At 41.6% G+C, this 24,840-nt stretch overlaps 1 protein-coding gene across 2 annotated transcripts in view; it reads right to left on the bottom strand.

Moving 5' to 3' along the window:
* The window catches only part of TMEM132E (transmembrane protein 132E), a 714,010-nt gene that overhangs the window by 652,192 nt on the left and 36,978 nt on the right, over nucleotides 1-24,840 (bottom strand). Inside the window, exon 2 of one of the 2 annotated variants that reach the window (XM_033921532.1) lies at nucleotides 24,608-24,686. The exons of the other annotated variant lie outside the window; for it this stretch is intronic. The gene's annotated coding sequence lies outside the window, so the exon portion shown is untranslated. The remainder of the gene's footprint in view (nucleotides 1-24,607; nucleotides 24,687-24,840) is intronic. 2 annotated transcript variants of the gene reach the window in all.

The raw sequence follows: 24,840 nt of genomic DNA, 5'->3' as shown, positions 1-24,840 counted from the left end.
CTCCAGCCCTCATGCTGTTCTTTTGATGATTAGAGGGTGGCACTCGGACTATCTGAAGGCTTGGGAACTGATAAAGTCTAACTGCTGGGTCCTGGACATTATCAGAGCGGGTTTACATACCCTCTCTCTGACTGCAGGCCAGTCAGAGAAAACAAAAGGGCCCGAGCAATGCTACAGAGGTTGCTAGATATCTGAGCCATAGAACCAGTTGTACCACACAACTCAGGCTACAGCAGATACTCTATATACTTTGTCATGCCAAAGAGAGGCTCAGAGAAGTGGAGGACCATCCTGGATCTCAAACATATCAATGCAGTCCTAAGAGTACCTTGGTTTCAAATGGAGATTGTTCGGCCCGTCATCACAGTGGTGGAGCCAGTAGAATTTTAGCCACCTTGGATCTGATGAAAGCTTACCTTCACCGCCTCATCTTCCCGGAACAGAGGAAGCTCCTCATATTCCATGTGTTGCCATTTCACTATCAGTGCTTCCCTTTGGGCTAGCAACAGGGCCCCATACTTTCACCAAGGTTATGTTAGTGATGGCAGCTTAACTCTGCAGAGCGGGTTGGCAGGTACTTGGCTCATCAGAGCGCCATCCCGAGCGGAAGGAGAAAAGGTAGCAGTGGTAGTTGTGGAGACGCTGCAGAGTCTGGGATGGACTGTGAACTTCTGAAAGAGTACCTGGCTCTGACACAGTTCCTGGAATATCTGGGAGTTTTATCCAAATGACAGTAGGCCAAGTCTTTCTTCTAGCAGCACACAAACAGAAGCTTCGTGGACAGATTACAGACCAGTTGGTCAAGCCAGAACCTACTACATGGCATTACCTCCAAGTCCTTGGTTCAATGGCAGTCACAATAGAGGTGGTACTCTGGGCGAAGGCTCACATGTGCCCCCTCCAGGACATATTGATGTCTCTCTGGTCACCTCAGAGAGATTCCCTGCAAGTTCTGCTCTACTAAACAGCAGCAGCCAAGTGCAATATGAGCTGGTGGCTCCGTCCACAGTTTCTGGTGAAGGGGATTGATCCATTGGTCACTTTAATAATAGATGCCAGATTGTTTGGCACACGGAGCAAAGGGTTTCAGTTTATCATCAACAATGACATCTAGTTCAGATTCCTCTTTCTCACATGCCAATCGCTGCTTGGCTGGCCTGGAACCTTCTCTCCGACATCAGAATTGACGTTGGGGGGAAGGCTTGTTGGTCAGCGGCATACAATCGCTGCACGCGCCTGGCCCTTCCTTGCCGGGATTTGCGGTGGTGGATGATTGGATGGTTGTGGCAGTGACGGGAGGCGGCGGAGCAGTAGGGAGGTGGATGTAGTGTATCGGGTGGCAGAGAGGAATCGGCGATGGCTTCAGCAGGGGGCATGCAGGGAGAGATCCCAGGCAGCAACCAGCCCACGTACCCCCAACAGGCAGCCAGTTAGCTGATCCTCCAAATTTGAGCAACCTTCTCAAGCTGCCTCTCTCAACTATGCTGTCTCTTTCCCTGCATCAAATATGCAAGTCTTGTCACAATGATCCACTCTGATATCATTCAAAGTTGGATTCTGTAATTCCCTTTACATGGGCTACATAGAGTTTGTACCCACTCCAACTGATTCAGAATGCTTCAGCATGCCTGGCAAAAAAAAGTTATGTGATGTTATCACATCACACAATTTGTGCAAAAACTTCATTTAAAACGCTCTGTCTGATCTTCCAGGCCTTAAAACAAATGAAACAAAGAAAGGAGGCAAGCAAGATGTCAAAATCCACCAGAGAGTTACTTTTTTGTAGTAGAAAGTCACTTGAAGGAGAAGCCGTGCCACCTTAGTGCTATTAGTCCCCTTTGGAAGGCATCCACAGTTGCTGAAACTGGGATCCTGGTCAGGATAAGAACATAAGCAATGCCTCTGCCGGGTCAGACCCGAGGTCCATCGCGCCTAGCAGTCCGCTCACGCGGCGGCCCAACAGGTCCAGGACCTGTGCAGCAATCCTCTATCTATACCCCTCTATCCCCTTTTCCAACAGAAAATTGTCCAATCCTTTCTTAAACCCCATTACCGTAATCTGTCCTATTACGTCCTCTGGAAGCGCATTCCAGGTGTCCACCACCCGCTGAGTAAAGAAAAACTTCCTAGCATTTGTTTTGAATCTATCCCCTTCCAATTTTTCCGAATGCCCTCTTGTTCTTTTATGTTTTGAGAATTTGAAGAATCTATCTCTCTCTACTCTCTCAATGCCCTTCATGATCTTGTAGGTTTCTATCATGTCTCCTCTGAGTCTCCGCTTTTCCAAGGAGAAGAGCTCTAGCCTCTCCAGTCTTTCAGTGTATGAAAGGTTTTCCATGCCCTTAATCATTCGTGTCGCTCTCCTCTGGATCTTTTAAGATTTTGTGACTTTCTACTCCAATAAAGTAACGTGGATTTTGACATCTCGCTTGCCTCCTTTCTTTGTTTGGTTGTTACATATTGAGGCAGGACCTCTTCTTTCCCTTTCTGTTTGCTTAAAAGAAATGAGCCAGAGAACTTGAAGAACAGGGTCTTACTTTACAGCAGTATCCCGCAAACATTTTGGCCGGCAGCACACTAAACCCAGTGCCTCCTGCCGCAACCCTGAAGTAGACAGCTGCACGGGAATGGGGACGATGGGAATCCCGCAGGTTCCCCCTTTGGGTCACGGGGATCCCATGGGGACGCCCCCTAGGGTCGCGGGGTTCCTGCGGGGTTGGATCATTTGGATGCACTCGAGCCGCGAGGCTCGTCTTCTTTTCCCTACCTGCCCTGCCGCAGCACACAGCCGACCCGGAAGTCTTCCACGATGTCAGTGCTGACGTCGGAGGGAGGGTGGGGGATGAGTAGCTCCCACATTCTGGAACATCCTCCTAGATTTTCTCTACTTGAGGAATCAAATGAAAGCTCAGCTTCTTTCCCAAGCCTTTAATGGAGGAAACAACTAGCCAGCTAGTCATTAGAACAAAGTCTAATACCAGCTGCACATACTGAACCATTCCCTATCCAATCCTACTGTAACTCAGATCATTTGTACATACTTTTTCTGATTCCATAGGCCAGATTCACTAACCTGCCCGATCGGGTCCAATCCAGGCAGGTCCGACGAATTCAGCAAACTCCAATATGCAGATGGGGGCCATTGGAGGAGCGCCCTCCATCTGCTGGCACGGATCGCTCTATAGCGATCCCTGTGCATGCGCAGACCATCTGAGAATGCTGGCTCCTCCCATATCCCAATGGCTAGTTTTTGTGTGGTTTTCATTTGGACTTTTCTTTTTGAAAATGGTTCAATAAGCTGGACACACCGAGGACAAACATCTAGGAAATGGACATTTTCAAAACAAAAAGTTGAATGTTTTTCTGGTTTGAAAATGGCTATTTTCTCTACTGGATGTTTCAATGTTTTTCCCCCAAAAAGACTAAAATTGGATTTAGATGATATCAAAAATGCCCCTCCACATGTTCCACCTCCACTTACTCCCTGTTTACTAAGAAGTTTTAAATGTTTTTTGGATTGACACTGTGCCATAATGTGCACTATAGTCTGAATTTTTTTTCTGCTGTGTCTATTGCCTATGTGGTGAATTTCTTCATAAAAGCGGGAAATAAATCTTTCATACTTTCCATTTCTAGGTATATATAACTGGCACAGGTTACAGACTTAGCTGTATAATGCTGCCAATGCCACCAATTAACTAGTGATGCCACAATATGAATTTTATTTCTTTTAGAAGTGGAATTAAACTTCCTGGAATTGAGGGGAAATGGCTCCCTGAACCCCTTGTGTAAAGGCCTGGCTTAAAGCAGCTCTTCTGTAAAACTTATCCATGCCTTTGAGCCGCTGTGAACCCCAACATGAACATCTTTCCCCACAGAAGTGATTAGGAAATATGTGTGTAGATTTTAGTCCTACCAAAACCATAACCCTTTAATCTCTGTATGGATTTGATCTCCACATATAAATACCAACCATCTAAAACTGGTATTTACACTGCGTGCGATTTACATGTGTAAATTTATTTATTTTTAGTGTTTATATATCTCCCACTGATATCACTTCCGGGTGCCACGCATAAGAAGTGTAGCAACAACGATGTCACAAGATCACATTGACGTTCTCGTTGCATGTGACAGTGAATAACTAGAGGTAGAAGGGAAGGGAGGCATGCTTGCAGCAGGGGGGGATCGGGGAAGGTGCAGGGGTGAAGATGAGGGTGGGGGAGGGGTGCCATGGCCCCAGGCACCTCTCATCCTTGCTATGTCACTGACTGGAGGGATTAAGACATGAGCCCCCCCCCCCCTTACTCTCCCCCAGTGTTCACCAACTCTCTCCCACCACCCAAAGATATTTTAAAAACAGTACATTATAGCCTGTATTATGAGGGGGTGCTGAAAAGTTCTCAGCCCAAGCAGCTTCAGATGTTAACACAGACATTTGAGCCCAGAGAGCAGACAGGCACTCCAAGGTTTACTGCAGTGAATTTCACATTAAAAGTTCCAGCTACAGATGTCACCATATCTTGCTTATATTGTACCTAGATTAAGATGACACGTGAGGCATAAGGGCTATTGTTGTGGTGTACAGGTGGGTACAGTAAGTTTTGGATAAGGTTTGGAGGGCTCCCCATACAATGTAAGCTGTTTATGGTGACATGTGTGCCTGGGACTTTGAAATGTGACAGTCACTGCAGTATCCCCTAAAGCTGTGGTTCTCAACCTTTTCCTAGGGGACCCCCCAGCCAGTCGGGTTTTCAAGATATCCTTAATGAATATGCATGAGAGAGATTTGCATATAATGGAAGTGACAGGTATGCAAATCTCTCTCATGCATATTCATTAAGGATATCTTGAAAACCCGACTGGCTGAGGGGTCCCCTAGGAAAGGGTTGAGAACCACTGCCCTAGAGTGTCCCTCTGCTATGCTCAGCTCTCTGTGAACAGAATGCTGGCTGCTTTGAGGTCTGTAAAACTTTCTTATGTGCATTTTTCAGGTGGACGTATTTATAATCGAGAATTGCTAAAAGAGATAAGACGTACTAAGGACCAAAACGTCTATATAGGTCATTTACAAAATTTTTTTTTTTTTTAAATAGACAGACGTTTTGCTGTTTTGAGAATGGACATTTTCTCTACTGTATTTCTGAACATCTTTACAAAACGTATATCTGGACTTTCAGAGGGCATTTGACAAAGATTTCTCAAGAAATTAAAGCACCATGAGATAGGAGGCAGTGTCCTATTTTGGATTTGAAACGAGTTATACGACACAAAATAGTAAGTCTAAATGGCCAGTAATCTACTTGGTAAAGGGTTAGTGGTGAAGTCACCCAAGGGTCTGCCCTGGGGCCTGGGCTGTTTCACAATATTCAGAAATGATTTGGAGAAAGGATTCAAGGAGTGAAGGCAGATTAAATCTGCAGATGATACAAAATTATTCAAAGATGTCAAAGCAGCTGAGGATTCTGAGAAATTGCAAATAAATCTTTTCAGACTAGAAGACCAGGCATCTAAGTGGCAGATGAAATTTAATGTGGACAAGTAGATAGTGATGCACACAGGGAAACATAATCATAACTACAGGTATAAAATATTAGGTTCTGAGTTATGAATCAGAATGCAAAAAAAAAGTCTTGGAGTCATTGTGAAAAATATGTTGAAATTTGCAACCCGGGTTGTCACAACAGCTGTAGAAGCACACAGAATGGCAGCAGTGGCATAGAAGGGGGGGGAGGTTCTGTCCCAGGTGCCATTGTGGTGGGGGCGCCAGCACGTGCCCTCTTCTCCAACCCACGCTTCTTCCCTGACCCCCATCCCCCACTATGTATCAAACAATACAAAGGAAAAAAAAAACAACCCCACAGGCAAACTATAGACACAGAAAAAGGAAGTGGGGAAAGGACACTGGTCAGACCACTGTGTGAACCAATTGTTTATTTAAATTATACAGTTTCAGTTAAAATTTGCACAGGTATACATATGAATAAAACAAAACATTGCGGGCATATAAAGTCCTTTATAAAAGAGCATATACTGGATCCCAACATAGTCTGTGTTTCGGCCAGAGGGGCCTTCCTCAGGGGTATAAAAGTAGCCCAGTAGATGGCACCAAATGATTCAAAAAACCAACCTGCTGTTCGCTCCAGTGTCGGCTCTTTCTCTGACGTCACTTCCTGGACCTGTGCCTAGGAAGTAGCATCAGAGGAAAAGCCTACGCTGGCACGAGCAGCAGACTGAGATTGCTGCTCGTGCCCCGAACGTTAAAGAGGTACAGGGGAAGGGAAGGGGCGTGCACATGGCTGGAGGGGAAGAAGCGATTGGTAGAGGCAGAGAAGAGGGTGGGGAAGGGAGCACCACTGCCCCGGGCGCCTCTCATCCTCACTACGCCATGAATGGTGGTGATTATTCAAGAGGGGAAGGAGAGCAAAACCTTTGTATAAGACCCTGTTATAATACACCTCACTCAGAAAGCTTCTATAGATGGGAGCAAAATGATATTTATTACAAAAAAAGTTATATCCCGCATATCCCAGAAATCTAAGCAGGTTACAATAAACATACATAAGCATGAATAAACCAAGCATATACAGTACACATTATCACAAATAAAAACATTGTGTTCAATTAGAGAATGACAAATTTTTCCCTGTTCCCACGAGAACTCATTTTCTCATCCTGGTGAGTTCTTTTCCTGTCCCTGCCCCACCCCTGCAAACTGTCCTCATCTGCACAAGCCTCAAACACGTTAAAATCATAAGTGTTTGAGGTTTGTGCAATTAAGGCTGAGCTTACAGGAATGGGGCAGGGGCAGCGACAAAACCTGCGGGGACAGGACAGGGAAATTGAGTTTCTGCGGGGACAGGGAAAAAACTGACCCTGTGTCGTTCTCTAATTCCAATAACATTCTCTTATAAATCATCCATAAAGAGTGATAGGTACAAAAAACGTAATATCCCCCACACACACTACCAAAGGCTTCCCGAAAATAATAAGCCTTTAAGCACTTACGAAAAGATAGCAATAAAGGAATCTGACAATCCTGCTCAGGGAGTGCATTCCACATTCATCGACCTACAACACTAAAACCCATGCTCGGGTTGTAACCTTCGCCAAATCTCGTAAAGAAGGCACTTTCAACAAATGCTGAGAACCTGACCTCAATGAGCGAGAAGGTACATACAGAACAATTAAAGTAGCCCCTGGTTTTGGTAATACCTGCCACATGGCCTCAAACACTAACACCAGTATCTTAAAGAGCAAACAATACCTCATTCATGAAGAAAGACTAAACTGAGCAAAGTTAAATAGCACTTTGTAAAACCATGAATGGGGCCTAGTTTGAAATATGTCTGGGAGTCATATCATAAAGATAGCCATACTGGGGCAGACTGAAGGTCTATCAAGCCCAGTCTCCTATTTCCATGAGTACCTGGCAGAAACCCAAATACTAGTAACATTAAACAACACTAAAAAAGAGAATGATCCATGAAATATTTGGCTTTAAGCACCTCTTATAAAACCCTGTTGCCTTCTTCCATGTTTATGTCATCCATGCCGCCTAGTGTTGGTCAATGCTCCTGAACATGGGTACATGTTTTCTTTTTCCTGAAATTTGCCTGAATACACATTGTAGTGTAAATTTATAAAATTAAAATATAAAAAGAAACTAATGACAAGCAGATTGAAAACAATTCATAGAAATATTTTTTTAAGCAATGCACACTTAAGCTCTGAAATCTTATGCCAGAGGATGTGGACAAAGTGAGTAAAATACAAAGGGTCAAAAGAGATTTGGAAAAGATCCTGAAAGACAGAACAAAGAAATATACGTGGCATGTAGACATGCTTCAGTCCAGAAGAATGAACAAGTACTGAGTCTCCTCTTAATACCAGATTCCTTGCGCTGACGATTGAAGACACTGAGCCCCCCAACCCGACAGTCTGGAATGTTTGGTGAATTTGAGCCAGTCCAGCAAAGACCGAGGCATGCGTTTGAAAAGAATGGGGAATGGGAGGCAGGCAGGCTGGCATCGGAGGGGGGGTGAGGGGAGGAAGGAGGCACTGGGGGCACTAAGGACATAGAAAGGGGCACTATGGACATAGGAAGGAGGCACTGAGGGCACTAAGGACACAGGAAGATTCACAGACAGAAAAAATGACAGACAGGCAGCGTGCAAGGAGAGAGAGACAAAGAAAAAAAAATACCCAGACAGACATCTACTCTAGCACCCGTTAATGTAACGGACTTAAAGACTAGTTAAGAAAATATACTGATATTTGGAACAGAGGAGATACGATAAAGTGAATTGAGGAAGTACTGTACACTGAAGTCACAAACTGATATAAATGAACTGTTATCTATAGGAGGAAAGAAGTTTTTTAGTCAATGAGGTGACTTTCTCTTTTTATATTGATTGCAACAAATGGGGATCTGAGGCCTTTCCTCCTTCTTTAGAGAATGACTGTCCTTTACAGTTTTTCAGAGGAAGTATTTGGGTTTTATTACAAGCAGTGACTTCTCCCATATCTACCTCACAATCTGCTCTCTCCCAGACAATAGGAAGAAAACCAAGATAAAATTGTACAAACTGTGAGGGAAGAGCACATGTTCTGAATGAGTCAAATAAAAAGGGAAATTGGTATTCCCACTTGACCCTATCAAATACTTTTTCAACATCAAGTGATTGAACAATGAATGACCAGTGACAGGATTGCATCTTTTGTACTAAATGGCATAGTAACCTTGCTTTATCTGATCCTAGACAGCCTTTAAGGAATCTATTTTGTTCTTTATGAATTCTATTCTATATTTTGTTCTTATATTCCATAAAATTTCAATGAGGATTCATTGCAAACCACAAAACAAACTACCCTCATACTAGGTAATTACATTAAACATCAATAACAATATATAATGTTAGAAATCTTTTCTGACATCGCCAAAAACTATGATATCCCTGGCAATTATTATTGCAAATAGATAAAACTAAATCACTGTCTAAAATCAGTGTAGTTTCAAGTTTTTATTAAAATTTGATGCTATTGCTTTTAAGCAATTTACAGATTTAAAAAAGGGAAATCAATTAAAATAAAAATGCCAAACAGTACAAATAAGAACATTATAATAATAATAACTTTATTTTTGTATACCGCATTACCATAACAGTTCAGAGCGGTTTACAGAGGAAAAGACTGTACACAGACAGCGATGTTACATACAAGACATTCAGATTAGCTTAGCAAGTTGGGATTAGTCAGGTATATCCAGAGATACAAGGCAGGGATACAAGGCAGGGAGGGAGTCAGATAAATTTATCAAAGAGATAGGTTTTAATTGATTTCCCGAAAGTTTGGTAGGAGGGTGAATTTGAAATGAGGGTGGTTAGACATTTGTTCCATTTGCCTGCTTGGAATTAGAGAATGACACGGGGAAAAAATCTGTCCCCGTCACCGCCCCGTCCCCGGCCCACCATCCTCTGCACCGCCCCGTCACCGCCATTCCATTCACCGCCCCGTCACCGTCACTGCCATCCCTTTCACCGCCCCGTCACCGCCACTGCCATCCCATTCACCGCCCCGTCACCGTCCCCGCAGCATCCATATAAGCCTTAGTACTCTAATATTTAGCGTATTCCATTCTTATAAATCAAAGTTCCTGCTGCTGAACTAGAGAAAGAGATGTTCAGCTGGCAGGGCTTTGTTTATAAATTTTTATTAACACAACTAATATACCACCATAATGTTTCCGACAGAGGACAAGTATGCAATAAATGCATTTTGCTGTTTCAATGCCAGTGCTCAGCAGAACAACAGACAGCAATATGGACATTCACCTTATGTAGTACTTTTTTAATATATAAAAATAGGCAAAATTAGTTGCTGTTTTATCATTATATTTTCTTGCCATTATAGTATTCTTCATTGATCATTTTTCTTTTTAAATTCAAAACAAATTCAACCTATCTTGTGTCCCAGCATGAATTCATGTTTCACTCAATTGGCTGTTTCAAGGGAATTAACCCTCCAACTTCCATTTGCAAAAATACCCAATGTTGTTCCTTCTATGAGCAATATTTAAATTATGAGGAACAACATTGGGTATTTTTGCTGAATTGTGTGACACCATTTGGTCTGAACATGAAGATTGAAAATGCCTGGTTAGCCCTGGACAGATGATTTGAACAGCCAGGAGCCTGTCCTGGCCATTTAAATCATTTTGAATATCTAGTCCAATGATAACAGAATTAGGGTGATTATAGAAACATAGAACTTTGTTGATCACTAAAAACAGTGGAGACTAAGGGTCTATCAAGCTCAGCATCCTGTCTTTGACACTGGCCAGTCTTGGTCTTTGGAACTGCCCATTGTGTCAGAAGCAATAGGGATTAAGTGACTTGCCCAGGGTCACAAGGAGTGTAGTGTAGCTCTAACCACTGGATTTAGAAGTTGGCTTCTTTTGGGATCTTTAACTCATCATCGCTAGGACTCGAATCTGAGTCCGTGGCACCTAACATAGAATGGAATTAGTATGGCAAAGTAATGAAGAATGGTCCATCAGCCCCCACCCTCCCTCCACCTCACCTTATATTCGTTCCGAGTTTGCCGGCTTCCTTTTTCCCTAGCCGCACGCGTTCAAAAAGCCGTGCATTTAGCCAGCTCCCTCCCTCCACCTCACCTTAAATTTCGAGTTTTCCGGCTTCCTTTTTTCCGAGCCGCACGTGTTCAAAAATCCGTGCACGCGCGGCTGCGCGAGTCAATCAAACTTCTCCTCTCCTGCAACTTCCCGTTTCCGGTTGCGTCAGAGGAGAAGATTGATTGACTCGCGCAGCCACGCATGCACGGATTTTTGAACACGTGCGGCTCGGAAAAAAGGAAGCCGGAAAACTCGAAATTTAAGGTGAGGTGGAGGGAGGGAGCTGGCTAAATGCTACGGGCGGGCGGGCGGTGGCTGCGGGGACCGCGCGATCCTTGATACCTCACTGCGGAGACAAGACCATTCACCGCCCCGCGGGCGGTGAATGGCCTTGTCCCCGTCGCCGCAGCGACTGCTAGTTTTCTTCCCCATTTTCGGCGGGTGACCCGCGGCTAAAATGCGGTGGCCGCGGGTAAACCGCCACCGTGTCATTCTCTACTTGGAATGACAGAGATCTAATCAAGGAATCTCTTGTAGATACAGCCCTTTAAAGACGGGAAGGCAAATAGGTAGGCATTACATGTGCGGGTGGGACCTGAAAATTCAAAATGTTCTGACAGGTAGATTGGGGAAGAGCCTGTTAAAGTTTAGAAGCAGAGGCAAGAAAATTTGAAGATGATCCTTGCCTCCATCAGCAGCCAGTGCAGTTTTCTGTAATAAGGGCTTACATGATCTGATTTTTTGAGATTGTAGATGAGGCGAACGGCAGCATTCTGTACGATTCTCAAGCGTTTGATGGTTTTCTTAAAGGATCCCAGGTATATAATGTTACAGTAATCTAAGATGCTTAAGATTAGTGATTGGACCAGCAGTTGAAAGGAGAGGAAGTCGAAATAGTGTTTGATGGTGCGAAGTTTCCAGAGGGTACAAAAGCATTTTTTAACCTGAGCATTAGTATGGGCTTCGAAAGTCAGGAATCGGTCCAGGATGACTCCAAGGATTTTGATAGTAGGGTTAATTGGGTAGTTTAACCCGTTTAATTTCAAAGAGGTATTTGTTATCTTGTATGTAGGACTTGCCAAGAAAATCTTGGGTTTTTCTGGGTTCAGTTTTAATTTGAATAGTGTGGTCCATTGTTCTATCTTGGTGAGGATGGATGAGGTGAATAGTTCCGTCTCTTGTGTCAGAAAGGTTATGGGAATGATAATTGTGATGTCATCGGCGTATATATATGATTTCAGTTTTAGGTCAGATAACATAAGTCCCAATGAAGCCATATAGATGTTGAATAGAGAGGGGGATAGAGGGGAGCCCTGTGAGACTCCGCAGGGATTGCATCAGATTGGAAGAAGGTTCCGTAACAGTAGACCTGGTAAGTATGTTTTTTTAAGAAGCCTGTGAACCAGTTTAATACCTGTCCAGTGATGCCAATGGAGTCGAGGCATCTGAGCAAAATGTCATGGTCAACCAGGTCAAAGGCATTGCTCAAGTTGAATTGAAGTACCAGGGCGTTTTTTCCCAGTGAGAACAGATGGAAAAGGTAGTTAGTCAGTGAAGCTAAGACAGTTTCTGTGCTATGATTTGTACGAAAACCAGACTGGGAGTCGTGAAGAATGTTGAACTTCTCTAGGTATAACATGATGTCATGATTAACTATACCTTCCATAAGTTTTCGGTATATTGGCAATGGGTCTGTAGTTGGTGGCCGAAGGATTGGTTCCTTGGAGTTTTTAATAATAGGAGATACAAGGATATGGCCTAGTTCCACCGGAAAGTGGCCAGTGGACAAGCATAGTGAAACCCAGTTGAAAAGTTCGGCTTTAAATGGGGAGGGGGCAGATTTCATGATAGAGGGTGGGCAGTTGTCTAGTAGGCAATTGGATTTCGCATATTTAGAGTAGAGCTTGAGAAATAGGTTCCAGTCTGGGTTTTTGAAATGATTCCAGGTCATGTCTGTTATTGAACCTTCCTTTCCTACGGCAGGTTGGTTGATTATTGGTTCTATGCTGGAGACTACGAGAGATAATTTCAGATTAATTTTGCTGGCAAAGTAGTTGGCTAGGGTTGCAGCAGAGGGTGGGAGGTCTGAGTTAGAGAGTTTATGTAAATCAATATCGAACAGGGAGTTGACTGCTCTGAAAAGTTCTTTGCTATTCAGCGAAGGAGAATTAATTATTTTGGAATAATGTTTACAACGCTTTTCTTTAATCATTCTTTTATACTCTTTAACTTTTAGTCGCCAGTTGAGTCTGTCGTTGTCTATCCCTGATTTACACCATGTTCTTTCCAATTTACGTACTTAAGTAAACGGTGTTACATAAAAAGACAAGACCTAAAACTTAACTGACACAAGAGGAATTTGGGGTAGAAATACAATCGGCATAGGATAGAAAACAAGTAAGGAACAAACAGGGGACGGACGGACAGACAATGATCTGATTCTTTTAGAAACAGAGCTGGAGACTTTCGCAGAAGAGCAGAAAGATCTGAAAGAATCTTTTAAGTGTTAAAGGCATCTTTAAATAAATGAGTATCCATGATGTATCCTCTTTACATACTATCTTTTATTGCCATTTCATATACCACCACATGACCATGAAAAGGATTTGCAGTGGTTTCCATTAAAACATATTAAAAACACAGCAGCAGAGGACATGCATCAAACTGGTACAAATACAAACCACTAAAGAAATACCCTGCTGCTTCTGCCCTTGCAGCAAAATGGAACTCTGAGATGAATGTTGTATCTTACAATGATGAAAGATGGTCCTCTGTATGGAAACAACACAAGAACATAAGAATAGCCTTACTGGGTCAGACCAATGGTCCATCAAGCCCAGTAGCTCGTTCTCACGGTAGCCAATCCAGGTCACTAGAACCTGGCCAAAACCCAAGGTGTAGCAATATTCCATGCTACCAATACAGGGCAAGCAGTGGCTTCCCCCATGTCTTTCTCAATAACAGACTATGGACTTTTCCTCCAGGAACAAACTTTTAAATCACTGAGGTCAGCTGCTGAAAATAAGTTTTGTTGGACATGTGATCTTAAAGAAGGTTCTGTACCTCATATGATTTTTTTTATTGTTCTCATTTAAAAACATTTTGGGATATCATCTGTTTTATCTTCAATATACTGTATAGGAACCTCTACAACAGTGTCTCTCAAACTGTGTGCCGCAGCAGAATACTGTAAAGAGATTCCAGGTGTGCCATGAGAGATTCCAGAATTTTATTTTATTTTTAAAAAATCCCATAAGTATACATTAGAATAGATGACATGTACATTGTGTACGCAAGAGTCTGGTCTCTGCATGTGTAAGGATACAACCGTCCAGACAAGCATCATTCTTTGATGTGATTGGTCCTTAAAAACTAATGGCAAGTAATTTTAATTTTAATGCAGTCGCTATCCTAACTTGAGCAACAAAGCAATCAAGGCTTTGTTACCGTTTGGATCTTCTTATCTTTGCAAACTTGCATTTTCAGCTCTGACAGAAATTAAATCGTAAAAAAGAGAACGACTGCAGATGATGGATGATGAAATGCATGTTTGCTTGTCAACTATCGAGCAGCATTTTGGGTTAATTTGCAATCAAAAATAAGCATATCCATCGCATTGATTAGCAATTCTACTCTTATCTACTTTAGGAGTCTTTTTACTAAGGCGTGCTGATGCTAAGGTGCCCATTATATTCTAAATCAGTTAGCGTGCCTTAGTAAAAGGACCTCTTAGTTTCACGTTGTTACAATTACTCATATATAGCTTAAACTAAACTAAAACTTAGTTTTATACACCGGATCATCAAATCGGTTAACATTTAAGAATAGAGTAATACAAAAGAACAGAACAAAAGAAATCTAATTTGGAAAAAGTAGAATAATTAATTTCCAAAATTTTTGGCAAACAAACTGTCTTCAGAGCCTTCCTGAAAGTTAAGAAGGGACCTAAGCTTCTTAGCGAGAGAAGCAAAATATTCCAAAGCTCAGTTAGTTTGTAGGAGAAAGAATGGCTAAGTTTTCTGGTAGATTTGATTTTGGCCTTAAGAGAAGGAAAGTTTTAGGGCTCCTTTTACTAAGCTGTGATAGTGGTTTTAGCACACGCTTAGCGCGCGTAGAATTGCCGCGCACACTAGACTCTAATGCCAGCATTGAGCTGGTATTAGTTGTAGCCGCATTTTGGGGTTTTAGCGCACATAAATTTTCTGTGTGCGCTAAAAACGCTATCACAGCTTAGTAAAAGGAGCCCTTAATCTCCGAGAGCTCCTAGCCAGATGAGATCTGCACACATTCCAGTCCAAAGGGACAAGAGTGATACAGAGGCCAAATAAGATCTTGAATGCAATACAAATGCATTTAAATTGAATTCTCAAATGGACTGGAAGCCAATGTAATTCTCTAAGGAGAGGAGACACATGGTCAAACTTGCACTTACCAAAAATGAGTCTGGCAGCAGTATTGTGTATTAGCTGGAGTCTCTGAAGGCTAGCCTTAGATAAGCCCACATACAGTGAATTGCAATAGTCTAAACATGCCAGAATGATTGATAGGACCAAGACAGAAGAACAGTCTAACTTTCCTCAAAGCACGAAGATTAAAGAAACACTTTTTTGCAAGAGTTAATTTGATCCTTAAAAGGAGTGAAGAATCGATGAGAATGCCCAATACTAATGAGGAGAACTCAATTTTCAAAGATTCTCCCGAATCTAGGTTCACAGCAGAAGGAAGAGAATCTAATTTAGTGCCCAGCCAAAGAAATTTTGTCTTAGCAGTGTTTAATTTTATCTGGACCATCAGTGCCCAGGACTGTAGTTTTGCAATACAGTGGTTAATATTGGATGATAAATTAACTAGGTCTGGATCGACCTCGGGTAATATAAAAATGTTGTCAGCATATGTCAATAGAGTTTTGCGAACATTCAGGTCATAGTATTTCAATGTACTCATATAGATAGTGAATAAGATCGAAGACAGTGGAGAACCTTGGGGCACACCACAAGAGGCCCTCCAGGATTTTGAAGTAGATCCTCCATATTAACTAAGTAGGAACGATACGATAAAAATTTAGAAAACCATTCCAGGACAGTCTGATCAAGACCAATTTCTGAGAGCAAGAAACGTAAGACGTCATGATTAACAATGTCAAAAGCAGCAGATAAATCAAATTGAAGCAAAATAGTTTGTTTCTTACATAATTGCAATTGTTGAATCTTAGAGGTGTTGGTGCTGCCGTTGGAGGGGGAACCCCCACACACACTTAGAGAGGAAACTGTAATCTTTTCCTAAAACAGGGAAAAATTACACTTTAAGTAAAGTAGGGGGGCTCCCCCACAAACATACCCTCGGAGCGCTTTAAATTTAACTTTTAATCCAGTGTGCCAACGTCCTGTGCTCATTTGGCTGAGCTCCTTTTCCTTTGTCCGTGCGTGATTGTCCCACGCGCTTTCATCTATGTACCTATGGGGCAAGTCACTGCTTGCCCTGGATTGTTAGCATGGAATACTGATATTTCTTGGGTTTTGGTGAGGTACTAATGTCCTGGATTGGCCTCCGTGAGAATGGGCTACTGGGCTTGATGGACCATTGGTCTGACCCAGTAAGGCTATTCTTATGAGTTATGCAGCAACTTACTTGTGTGGTTTAACATCATTGAGAGAGTGAGTGGAGTCAAATCATGGAAGCTGGCTCCTGCTCTGGTCCTCAATAATTAAAATAACTTTGTGTGTCCTCTGCCAGCATCCGGGAGAAATAGGGGGTTACATATGATTCAGGTTAGACAGTACCAAGTGGGATCCATTTAGACTCTGTTTTTTTAACTAATGAACTAAGTTGTAGGACATCGGCTTGAAAATAAATTAAATAATCCTCAATTTACATGTGAATTTTAGACTATCTGTATTAGTAATGCTTTGTATTTTTGTGCTAGGACGAAAGACCATTATCTTGCTTTTTCTATTTTGTATGTGTTCAAATTATCTTTATTGGATTAAATGAGTATAAAGCAGACAAACAGCAAATAAGGACAGTATGTGACAAGCATAAGTATTTAGTAATCTGCTCAATCTATGAAATGAAACAACATTGTCCATTTCTTGTTCCGGTTAGAGAGGTGTAATCATCTCTTAACAGCCATCTTTTCATACTTGTCTGTTTGACATACCAAATTTCAACACACATGAAAATTGAAGCCTGGGTTTTCCTTCCAGTTATTAAGAAATTATTTTATAGCCAAGGAAAGCTAATGTGCCATCCATTTCTATTCTTCTGTCCTATTTCGATTGTAATTCATCCCCCCCTCCATTTGTTCCAGTATGCCGTGTACTCTTATATCCTTGTTCTATCCCTCAAAATTTTTGTAACTTTTTATATTATAACTTTGTACACTGTTTAAACAGCTATTATAAGCGGTATATCAAATTTTAATAAACTTGGAAAGGCTTTATCTTTAAGTAGATGTGCCTGAGTCTCGTAATTCTATATGAAGGTTGTTCTCAAATGCCCAGAGGTATGCTCCCAAACTGCACATCAGAAAGATCTGATATTAGGGCCATAAAATATTATATGGAGGAGTGCTCCTCTGCTGTCTTTTCAACACCAACAGAGACTATTTGCTGCCTGAACTACCACTACAAGGAGCCGCTGAAAAGTTCTCAGCTCAACCAACAAAGCAGGGGCAGTCTCCATCGAGGGCTATACACTTAGTCCAGTGATTTTCTACTATTTTCATTCTGTAATTTTTCCGTCAGCCCGGATCGCTACATGTTATCACCCGTTTGCCTTGCATTACCCTGAGGAAGCCGCATGAGTACGGCGAAACGGGTCACCGTTGGTTGGGATATACGGGTTTCCTACGGCTAGATGAACTTGCCGTTATTTACCACATCATGTTTAAAAGATAAGTGCCATTTTAAGGCCTGTTCATGATGTTCTATCTTTGCTATTTTGCACAGCCTATATAAATTGATAAGCTAGATTTGCACTAGCCACTTTAAGAAATGTTTGCACTTTAGGCTTTTTTGCACAGTAAAAGATTGAAAAAATAAGATAAAAATATTAGATAAGTACTCCTTGAAGATAATGAGGTAACTAGTTTAGAGTGGGAGTATTTAAAAAAAAATATAAAAATTTTTTTTAGAATTTGAATATTTAATACAACATAATAATCAATAATGAAGGTTTTTTGATCAATGAAAGAAACCACATGCCACAATTTCCTTTTGGACAATATCATTATTATCCTGGGAGTGGCAACTCTGAGATCTTTTCCTTCATTTATTAATTACCATTAGAATTAATGGTTAGTTGTTTTCAGTAGATTAACCTTTTTGTGGATCTTGTTGATAGCGGTTAATCTGTTCTCTTGCTTTGTACAACCTAGGACAATACCAGGTGGACTTTACAGTCTATTTTCCAGTAATATCAAAGAAGATATAAGTTAATTTAATCATGGTATAACTAATGGGCAGACTGGATGGACCGTTCAGGTTTTTATCTGCCGTCATTTACTATGTTACTATAACAGTGCACCTAACTTTTAGGGATGTCCATGATCCACCCATGCTCCCCCCAGTCCCCCCCCCTCGTCTTTGCCCCTCCTTTAGAGATTTGTGCACTAGAAGTAATGCACATCACTATAGTATGCGTCTACCAAGTTATGCATGCAACATCTAATTAGTGCCAAATAGCATCAATTATTAGGTGTTAATTGCTAATTATTGGTGCCTATTGGCTTATTAAGCAATTAAGGTGTGCACACAAATCAGCTGCACTTACCAATTTGCATGCACAACTTATAATGCTATATATCGAATTGGAGGGAATATGTAGGCACTTTCTCTGTCCCTAATGGGCTTGCAATCTAAGGTGATTTTTTTTTTTGTACCTCAGGCATTGGATGGTTAACTGACTTGCCCAGGGTCACAATGAGCTGCAGTGAGAACTGAACACAGTTTCCCAGGATCGCAGTTCACTGTACTAACCATAGGCAACTCTTCTGCCCCTTTCAAAATTTTAAATCGGATCCAAATAGCTTTATGTTCAGTGAAGTACACGAGTTATGTAATGGACACAGAAAGAGAAATATGAATCATTTGATCTGGAAAGAAAACCCCACCCTCCAGGTCTTTCTCCCAAACCTTTTTCACTCCCTTAGTTTACCAAAACACTGATGATGTACTACAAAAGCTTAAGTCAAAAGAATTTTGGCACACTGCTATTCCCTTGCTAGAATGTACAATTTGACATTAACAGTTCTTTTAACAACTGGCATGACACCTTTCTTCAACTCTTGATACCTTAGCACAGTTAACTTGAAAACTAAGTTTAATAAACATCACACTCTGGTACTCTAAAGAATCATGTCATATACAGCATAGCAGGAGATTGTAGTATCAAGAGAAAACATTTCAATGGAAAAAAGTAATCCGATGATACAATTAAGCTATTTCTGAAGCAAATAAATCATATTATGGTTCTTTTTTTTTAATTATTATTATTATTTATCCATTTGTTGCACTTATAACAAATTTACAAACATATAGATTTCACCTTACACTTAAAATAGAAAAACAAAGAAAGGAAAAATACATCCTTGAATCATATGCTAGACCATATAAATAAGGCTGTTGTGGAACCTAGGAGGACAAGAAAACTTTCCAAAGAAAGAAAAAGGTAAATCTTGACATTTCGTTTGGAGCAGGACAATTCTTACTTCACTTATCTTCAATCTTTTCTTCAACTACCACATTAGTTGCCATATTTTTCTCTATCACGGGTTTATCTTTCAAAAACAACTCTAACTGGAAAGGGTCCACAAATTACCTATTATTCCCATAGGAAATTAAGCACTTACAGGGAAATCTAAGGTCGAAAGTAGCACCCACAGCCAAAGCACTAGACTTCAGCTAGAGGAACTGTTTCCTCCTAATTTGAGTCTGCTTTGCTACATCTGGAAAAACTTGAAGTTGTTGATCACAAAAATTCACCTGTCTCTTAAGAAAATAAAGTTTAAGAATAGCCTGTTTTTCTAGCTCTGTTCTAAATGTAACTAACAAAGTAGCATGTTTTTCCAATATAATCCTTAAAGAATTCAAAAAAATTAGAAATGTTTAAACTGTCCGGTAGTTATTCTTCTTTAATTAAACATTCCATTTTAGATCAGAAAAAACTTTTTGGAATTTTTTACAATTTAATAGCTACTGAATGTATGTCATCTTCTTTAATTGTTGATTTGGAATCCAGTTCTGCAGGCACACTTGCTAATTATTTTTCTGAAAAATAACTAAGATAAGAACTCAAATACCTCCTAGATGTGATTACTGAATTGTCTATTACAAACGTTTCAGATAAGCCATTATGTCCCACAGACAGACATTGGTCATCCTTTTCAGAAGGTGATAGTACCAAAATTAAATTGCTTCTAAGCTACCTTCCTCCTCCTGCTTGCTTGATAGTTGTCTGTCTTATTTAATTGCAGATCCTCCAGCTCTAATTGATTGACTTCTTTTCCAAAACTTATTGTTAAATGATCATTTTCCTGCTGAACTGGACCGCGTTGTCTTGCCTCCAGTTTTGAACAACTCTCCGGCAATCCCATTGTTCCCTCTGTCTTTCTCTTTCCCCAGTCTGATATCCATCTCTCACTCATTTCTTAGTCCCACATTTCCATCCACTCTACACACTTTCAGTCTTCATCTATCATCTACTCTCCACTGCCTCTCCCCCCTTCTCAGGCCCAGTTCCACCATGTCTCCTTCCTTTCCGTGTCTCCAGGCCATTCTATCTCTTATGTTCTACTCCATCTCCTGGTGCCTCTTTTTGACCAAAGTAACTATATCCATCATCATTTTCATAGACCTATTTCCTTTCTCTTTCTTACCCTTTCACAGCACTCCATCTTGGCCTTAGTCACACATGCAGACACATATAGCCCCTGTTGAAATACAGGATAAAAGTACCACAAACTAAAAGTACTATTGTAGTCAAAAGTTAAATTAAAATGTGAGTTGCCAGACTTTACATTCACTGAAACACCAGAGAAATAGAATGCAATTTTGAAAAAAGCAAATTTGGACTGTAGTCAACCAGTAAATTTCAGGCCTATAGTCAGTATTTCCCTATTGGTGAAAATATCTGAAGCAATTGTGGTAGAACTTCTAGCCAATTACTTGAAACATCATCATTGTCTTAATGTAAGTCAATTTGGCTTTATATCACTTCATCATACCAAATTGGTGTTTCTGACTTTAGTGACTGATGCCAAAACTTTCTCATCTAAAGGGAAGTCATTACTGTTGTTACAATTTGATCTTATAGCTGCTTTTGATATGGTAGACCATAGTATTCTTCTATATAAATTATGTTCCAATGCAGTCGAACATTACAGTTGATTACACAGATTCAAGCGTAACAAATGTAAACCTTTCATTCTCAGACTGAGGTAAAAGGTATCCCTTCTTGAAATAAAATTTGTTTGTAGTCATGAGTATCCGAGAGTTCAACGTATACCTTTCCCCAGGAGAAGGAGTGATTTACATAAAAAAATAATAATAATATGTTGTAATGATGTGATGTATGATGTAACCTGGTTCTTCCCCAAGACCAAATGTCCAGGAAAGACACCAGAATTACATCTAAAATGTTTTCTACCTTGAAATAAAAATATTTAAACCATATACCATATATACTCGAATATATGTCGATCTGAATATAAGTCGAGACCCCCCTTTTTCCCCAAAAAAAGAGGAAAAATGGTTGACTCGAATATAAGTTGGGCGGCTTAATATTCAAGTGCCCTGCCTTGTCAGGCTCTGTACCCAGCCCCTCCCTGCCAAGCTCTGTACCCAGCCCCCTTCCTTCCATCCCTCCACTGTCAGGCACTGCACCCAGCAACCTTCTTTCCCTCCCTCTCCTGTCAGGCTCTGCGCCCAGCACCCTTCCCTCCCCTCCCTCCCGTGTTAGGCACTGCACCCAGCACCCTTCCTTCCTCCCCTCCTATGTCAGACTCTGCACCCTCCCTCCCAGGCTCTACCCTCTGTCCCCCTCTCCCTGCCCTATCCTCATACCTCTGCCGATCCCTGGTGGAGTGCAGTGGGTCCTCTGCCAATCCCTGGTGGAGGTGCAGTGGGTAGGCTTTCTGAACTCCTGCCCCGCTGCTTACCGGCTGCGCAGATCCAGTTTCTTCAGGTGAGCGGCACGAGCAGCAGCGCAATTTGGCTTCTTAGCTTCCTTACTGGCTCTCGCAAATTCTCATGAGAATTTGCGGGAGCCAGTCAGGAAGCCGCTCAGTACCGAGAAGCAGCGCCATATTGCGCTGCTGCTCATGCCACTCAGCTGAAGAAACTGGATCTGCGCAGCCGATTAGCAGCAGGGCAGGAGTTCAGAAAGCTTGCTCTTGCCCGCTGCACCTCCAGCAGGGATCGGCAGAGGTATGAAGATAGGGCAGGGGGGAGGAGGGGCAGAGGCAACAATGGCCTAAAAAATTCTGGGAGGGGGCGTTGACCTGAATATAAACCGAGACCCCCATTTTGGGGCCAATTTTTTGGCCCCCAAATCCCAGTTTATATTTGAGTATATACAGTAATAAAGTAAATATAAAGAAATACTATATACTCTAAGTTGAGAATAGTAATAGAATTTAATAAACAGATACTGTAAAATCTCTAGGAAATGGAATTAAGCTTAAATTCTGCACAGCTCTCTTAATGTCCAATTAAAATCTCCTTTAACCCTATGAATAGGATATCGACATCAGCTGTTGCCATGAAGGCTTGTCAGATTAGTACTTTCCACTTCCTTTATTTCTTCTGAATCTTTTGTCTAAAAGTGGCTAACTGATGTGTCTAAGAAACTGATTCTTTAAATAATTTGTCTTACAGCCTCCAGCTTCACAGACTTCTCCTTCTTCCTCAGGTAAGTACATTTGATGTTTTTCTGTCTTTTCTATGTAGGGGGTACCATGTTGGCGCGCTGTTGTGTGTAGATTCTCTCTGGAACCAACCCACTACACTAACTTAACCCAAATCAATAAGAAAAACCTATAACCTAATCTATTTCAAAAATTCTACGGAAACAGTAACTTTCCCTATCTAAGGTGACTCAAAAGATAATTAGGTAAATCCCTAATTATTCCCCTCCCCTAAATTTTCTATACTACAACCACAATAATCATACCCTCACTAAACATTTCATATATATAAACAATTATTTTACTCAATATCTCAATTAATAACTTTGACTAATAACCTTTACAGCAGGGGTGCCCACACTTTTTGGGCTTGCGAGCTACTTTTAAAATGACCAAGTCAAAATGATCTATCAACAATAAAATTTAAAAAAAAACACAACGCACACTGTACGCATAGAAAATGTTAATTATCATTCCTATTCCAGGGTTTTCCAAAGAGGTCAAATCAGATGACTCTATGCACTATCACCTCAGTAACAACCATACAAAAATAAACAAATATACCCCCCTCCCTTTTTACTAAACCACGATAGCAGTTTTTAGAGCGCAGGGAGCTGCGCTGAATGCCCAGCGCTGCTCTCGTCACTCATAGGCTCCCTGCGCTAAAAAACTCTATTGCGGTTTAGTAAAAGGGGACCTTAGTGTAAAATATAGACAGCAGATATAAATTCAGACACATTTTGATCACTAAATTTAAAATAAAATCATTTTTCCTACCTTGTCTGGTGATTTAATGAGTCTCTGGTTGCATTTTCTTCTTCTGACTGTGCATCCAATCTTTCTTCCCTTCTTTTAGCCTGTATGCTTCCTCTCCTCCAGACCTCGTTCCCTCCCCCAACTTTTCCTTCCTCTCTCCCTGCCCTTTCTTTCTCTCTGCCTCCCTTTCTTTTTTTTCTGTTTCTCTTCTTTCCTTCTGTCTCCCTGCCTGCCCTTTTTCTTTCTTTCTCCCTGCCCTCCCCCAAGCCACTGCCATCGGGGACCAGGACCCAAACCACCACCAATAACAGGCCCCAAACCACCACCAATAACAGGCCCGAAAGCCGACGCCGCCCCAAACTCTCCCTGCTTCGGCCGACCAGCATTCCTCTCCCCGACGTCAATTCTGCAGTCGGGGAGAGGAAGGCTGATTGCCCCAAGATCGCGATCGACCTATTGGGGAAAATGCTGCCGGGTCCTGCCTTCACGGAAACAGAAAGTAGGCAGGACCCGGCAGCAAGAAGAGCAAATGCTTCACTAACCTGTCTCCCGCCTTAGCCCATATCGAACGCTTGCTTCAGGGCTCTCAACATGTGCGTGCCGGTTTCCCACCCCCCCCCCCCCGGACATAACTTCCAGTTTCGGAGGGAAGCCGGCGCGCACACGTTAGAGCCACGGAGCATAAGTTCGCTATGGGCTGAAATCTCCAAGCCGGTTTTTTGTTTTGGTTTTTTTTTAATGTTCAGGAGCGGCGGCAGCAGCAGATGACAACTGGGCGAACCGCCCAGCTAAAAGGCCCTAGAGAGAACACTGGAGAGGAAGGCTGATCGGCCCGGTAGATCAGGACAGCAACACGAGTCTATCACGGAGCCCAGGATGGGCTCCGCGATCCACTCACGTTGCCTTCCTGAGCTACTGGTCGATCGCGATCGACGTGTTGGGCACCCCTGCTTTACAGAATATATTCCCAGGAAAGCTGTCCAAATCAGCTCCACAGCTTTGCTTCACAGAGAATCTCTCAGAGAAAATCTCACAGAATCTCACAGCATCAATACCAAACTTCAAACTTTAACCAGAATTTCACAATCCTTCTCAAATTTAAATAAAACCACCATAACTACCTTCTCACAAGGCACAGAAACCAAACCACCTCCACACAGATCCAAGTCACCCTCCCAACTGTCAAATCTGGTGATCTCTGCACTAGGACAGCAAACCTGTGCAGGAGATGAGCAACAGAATACCCAAACTGCACAAATACAAAAGATACACAAACCAAACTTCTCAAAATAGGGAAAAAAATACACAGATCTTACCTTTCAGATTTTCTTTACTTTAAAATCCCTTTAAAATCTTCTTTAAACCTTGTTTTTCTCACTCAGGGAACTTTTAACCCTGGTTACACAAAGAAAAAACCCCAAATTACAATGGTTACAGAATGACATAGCTGTACCTTTTGAACAATTAACATGATTGAATGGTTTGATATAAAATGTTGAGAAATGTTCCAAAATTCTTGGTTTTCACTTGGATACTATATTTTCCTTTG

Source organism: Geotrypetes seraphini, chromosome 15, assembly GCF_902459505.1.
Source record: "Geotrypetes seraphini chromosome 15, aGeoSer1.1, whole genome shotgun sequence".
Classification (NCBI taxonomy): domain Eukaryota; kingdom Metazoa; phylum Chordata; class Amphibia; order Gymnophiona; family Dermophiidae; genus Geotrypetes; species Geotrypetes seraphini.
Note: the sequence above shows the minus strand (reverse complement) of the source record. Positions and strands in the feature narration are given on the sequence as shown.